This window comes from Grus americana, chromosome 1 (genome assembly GCF_028858705.1).
Source record: "Grus americana isolate bGruAme1 chromosome 1, bGruAme1.mat, whole genome shotgun sequence".
In the NCBI taxonomy this organism is placed as follows: domain Eukaryota; kingdom Metazoa; phylum Chordata; class Aves; order Gruiformes; family Gruidae; genus Grus; species Grus americana.
This window is the reverse complement of record NC_072852.1, coordinates 85,707,516-85,712,971: the sequence shown is the minus strand read 5'-3', so window position 1 is coordinate 85,712,971 and position 5,456 is coordinate 85,707,516.

The window sequence follows — 5,456 nt, the reverse complement described above, 5'->3', positions numbered from 1 at the left end:
GTAGAAGGTGACTTTACGGTGTGGTTACAAATAAAAATGTCTATAGCATACATGTAGAAAGTTTCACTCATCATTTGTCTTTCTCTACTGACAGATGTCATTTAATGCAAATCAGTTTCTCTGTTAGAATAATACTTGAAGAAGTCCTGTCACTGAGAAGCTGCATTAGTGATTTATGTCTTATTTCAAAGGGATGAGCAACAGCCTTATTACAGCTTCATAATATAAATACATACAATACAGGGTTGCTATGACAGTTGATGAGCCTTAATAGCCTAGATTCAAAGGACCTTGATCAAAACTGTCTTGTCATGTGGTACGATGCAGTTCAGTCATTTGCACCTATAATGACTGGGAGCAAGGACATGCAGAAACAGAACAAACAGTGCACTCACAGGGGAACCACATCGAGCTTTGCAGCCAAGTGCTGTATCTCTGAGCTATGCAATGGCAGTCTTGAGGCTTTTCAGCCCCTAGCGGAGGTATCCAAACTGGTGTTTGGCTGCAGCAATACTGAGCTCAGCACTGGCCTCCAAAGCCAGCTGAGAAGCATGGTAAATTAGTTCACATCCAGTTCCATTTATCTATATTTAAAGATGACATTACAAACAGATGAGAAAATTAAACATCTTGCTGCTGTTGAAAATGGGCTGCCAACCCCTCCAGACTTCTTTTCTCACAACTGTGATCTTAGGTGTGCTTTTCCACCCATATCGTACCACTAGCTCCAGTATTTGTCAGATTTTGCTGGGATAGTTCAGCTCACTAATGTAGTAAAGACCCTGTTGTCTTTTTTTTCTTTTTTTTCTTTCTTTTTTCTTGAGATTCTGCCAAGGCAGTAACTTAAACTGGTTTATTGCAGAGTTCTAATGACTTGTAAAAGGTAAAATGGAGGAGTAATGACTGGCAGGGATGCTAAGTCACAAACCCAGCCTGTACTCTCTGCCCTGAAAAAGATGGTACCTGAGTTTTATTAGCAGCTATACAGATACAGCAATGTTCACATTCCTGATTGATATACTTGATTTGCTCTGCAAAGGCAAGATTTAAGTTTAGTGCTGCAGGAGCACTGAATCCTGCAAACAGGCAGACCATGATTTTCCAAAGCTGATAATGTTCACTTTGCAATATGGTCATTGAGAAGACAGCAAAAAAGGATGAAGCTAGATACAGTGCAAAAGATCTGGAAAAGACCTCTATTACATATGCTTAGAGCAGAAGAACACAAATCTCACAACACGAGGTAAAGACGGCACAAGATAAAATGTGGCAACACAGGGCACAACAGACTATGTCAGAGAGATGATAGCTGTGGCTGCTGCTGTTCCTTTTTGCAAGTCCAGCCAAAACTCAAGCTGAGTACATATTGCAAGGATACAGATACACACACTAACATCATTAGCCACACAGAGAACATAGCAGTATCTTCACTGCTCATCACCCACATACACACAAACAGCAGCTCAAGTAATAAGAGTACTTGAGTAATACTCAGAGCCATATAATACTCAATTTGAGTGTCTCAGTTCCACTGGCTTCCCTACTCCCTTCCTGTTCAGCCTATGAAAAATCAGTCATTTCCTGTGAGAAAGCCCCCCTGTCTGGGTTCTTCTGGGAGTGGGAAAAGACTTGCAATCATTGCTGTGCTCAGGAGGACCATGTTACAGGAAAGACACTGAAAGGAGATTGATTACTGCAGAAGCTAAACACAGTTTTCCGATATAGCTGGACTTGTTTGAAACACTTTCCTCTTCAGTGTTTGAAAGGACAGAAGAAATGCTTATCTGACTAATCCGATGACCTTAACTTCCAGTACATTTGGAAGGAATCAGTGTCACTAGACTTAATGTATCAGGTTAGTCAGTATGTACTTTCCCATATTAACTCAGTATTAAAATAATAGGAATGAACTTTTATTCCTGCCCCATACATTTAACCTACAGATTTTTTTCCTTGTTTATTTTCATCACACAAAAATCAGATGTCTTTTACCAGTTTCATACTGAAAGAACTTTAGTTGTTTGAGATGTAAACAGGTGAAAGTGCCCATCTTTTTTTTTTTCAGGAGTTTCTGTGAGTGCTATTGCAATTCCTGTTATTTCAATAATCAGAAAGACCCATTATTTCAACAGCTGCAGATGAATTCAGGAAGTTTGCTACTGATGAGCTTTTTGGGCATGTTTCTGCCTTCTAAAACAAGCTTCCACTTATGCAGATGATGAAGTGGATTTATTCAATAATGATCTCCTATGTTAGAAAATTCTGCCAATATATAGATGTTGCAAACAAAACCAGTCTGAAGTTGGGGAATTTTACCTCAGTTAATTTACTCCAAACCAACATAAATCTTTTATTCAGGGACTGGGGAAAGAAAAAGAATGCAAACAATTAGACAAACATATCAATGTACTTTTTTTTCTCTCCTCTGCCCCTGAGTCTCAGCTGCTTTTATTTCTATTGTGAGATATACTCTGTCAGAATTCATCCAGTAAGCCACCAGGCAACATCCAAAGTTGAGGCAGTGTGCATAACGCTTTCTGCCATCCCAAGTATTATCGTTTCTGCTACTCAGTGCCCAATGCTCCCAGTTGTCCTGGTCCTTAGTTGCCCCTGCTCCAGCATGGGGAATGATCATAGGCTTCAGTTCTTCCAGGAGGAAACTCTTCAACGTGATCTGTTCCTCACACATTCCTTGTGTGTGGAATGTCCCCACCTTAACAGCTGCAGACTATCCTTAACTATGTCAAATGGGGAGCTGCTGTATGCTTCTCTGAGTAAGGTTATAGTGTGCAATGTTTTGGTTTGGTTTTTTTTTTTTTTCCTACTGTTGCTTGGCTTGCATCTGCGCAGGCTGGAACCAGTTTTGACTGGCACAAAAACATGTTCATGATCTCCCCCATGCAGATCACAACTGCAGTCCACTGCTATTTACAGCATATAACATATGCCCATTCCAAATGGCTAGGAGCATTGTCCTATACCTATGCAAATGGGCTTTGTAGAGTGTGTGATACCCACAGATCTGTCAGTATTGGGTACCTGACCAGGCTGAGAAGATTGAATTCTCCCACTTTCTCCTACCAACTGATCATCCACTCAAAGAATTTACGTGGCTGCGCACTGCTTGTGAGCTGATTTACTCTGTATAGGGTGGCATCAGAAGAAATATTACTGAGTCAAGGAGTTACATCAGTGAACTTGAGAGAAGGACGAAGCCTGCTGAGTGTAAGAAGCAATTTCTCAGCAGAATTTCTCATTCACTATTGTTAGTACTTTTCATTCTAGTGAGGGAAATTTTCAAGAGTATTATACATCCCTAAAAGAAGACACTACAGTCACCAAACTTAAAACAGCCATGAATTTTGTCCCAAGACTATTAGGAAGAATCTGACAGAAGAAATAAAACAACATTCTGTAGCTAAAATGTCTATACTATTGCAGATACTTGTATGCAAAGATTTCTGTATCGGTATTTTAGTCACTTCTAAACAAAGATGGTTTTGTGCTCTCTGAGCATAATAGGAATAGGTGAAATACACTTCTGTTTGGTATTCCCCTGCCTACTGCCTTTTGATTCATTTCTCTTTCACAGGTAGACATGTAGACATCATCTACATTTCCAAAAATCTCTACGTAACCCAGAAGAGAAGACTTCATGACCCAAAGTCCAGTTTCATGATGCACAGCTGTATCATGATGTTGGCTTATCTTTACCAAAAAGCTTTTTGGGGGAGGGGAAGGGGGTGTGAGCAAGCTAAAGCGGGGGCGGGGCAGGGGGGGACAACAGCAGTCTTCATTGATTTTAAGCCAGTATTAACTTTCTGATGGATCTGAGAAAAATACTGACAGGAGGTATAAAACCCTGGTGGAGAGTCAGAAGACAGCAACCTAGCAACACAAAGGATCAGTTAGCATCAAGGAACACTGCAAGCTGACAATTCCCACACCAGTTTGATGACCACTTGGCCAGTAGAATCTGTCCAGGAGTAGAGTGTTGTAGCATGTTAGTCACACCTATCTTCTGTAAGCATTAATCAACACAAGCGAGCTGCTGGTCAGAGTTTATCTGAGTCCTGCACCCCAGAACCACAGAGTATCCAGTCTTTTTATTAAATTTTATTTCTACCAAATTTCTGCATGATCCTGGGGAGGGAGGGAGGGCAGAGGGGAAGAGAGAGCACTGCAAGCCATAGGAGTTGAGTACGTGCATGTTTTCATTAGCAAACTTCAATCTTGATCAGTTGGAAAAGAAGAGAAGGATCAGGCTCTGTTCATATTTATGGGAATGTAGTTTATGTGTATGTGGGGGACAAGCAGTGAAGACACTGCTCTCTGTTCTGTCTGTGGCTGATGACATTAGTGTTGTGTGTGTATCTGCATCTTTGCATATGTACTCAGCTTGGGTTTTGGCTGGACTTGCAAAAAGGAACAGCAGCAGCCAGAGCTGCTGGGATGGGAGACACCTCCTGGGTCTTAGACTGCACCAGATTTGGCTCTATTAGATGAAGAAAAAGAAATCTCCTTTGTCCCAGGATTTAGCTGCTCCTTAGCATTGTCTACCCTCAAGTTGTATATACCCTGCTAGCAGAGTCTCAGTGCACACTAGAAGATGTCCAAATAAAAATGATCCTGTAGAAGTCACATAAAGAAGATCCATCTCACCTGTCACTTTCCTCCAAAATCAAGATGAACTTCAGAGAACAAAAAAATTAAGGATCCGACTTTGGAGTTTTCTGGGGCTAGAGTCAGTGGTAATAAAGCAGAAATTAAGCCTTCAAACTATCTTCCTGTGGCTGACAGAGGTTGGAAGAAATATTGCCGGTTTTGATATTCATGGGGTAGGAAACACCCTACCACAGGAGAACAGATCATTCAAAGTCAATTAGCAAAGCCAATATTTAAACTGATGACACTTCTTCCCTAACTGAAATTGGGATAAATAGTTGTTTTTGTTGAGGTTTAAATTAGAGGTTTGCATTAGTTCAACTCCAGCCAGGATTGAACACAGGTGATTCAATTCTGAGATGATTTCCATGACGGATAACGTGTAACAGTCTGTAAGGTGACTCATCCCTCCACAATCAGTAATGAACTTCAAGAAGCAACCCTGGGAAATGAACAGAAAGCCTACCGATTTTCAGTAATGGCTGCTCGTTTTGCTCCTCTTGGCTTTTAGGGGTTCTTAAGCACCTTACTGGAAGCAAGGGGAGGTTTTTGGGTTGTTTTTTTTTTTTTCATTTAGATGAGCAGACTCTCAGGAATCAAGGGAAAAACCTCTAAGCATCAGCTCATCCTAGGCTCCTTGGTCCATCCATCGTTCCCGATAGAAGGGAACGATGGTTATTCTACTTGATAGGGAAAGGGGTCATGTTTGGATCCCGGCTCATAGGAAAGGGCATTTGACTGCTGGTGTGAATACAGGAATTGCTGTAGGGGAAAGTTTGACAACCTCTATT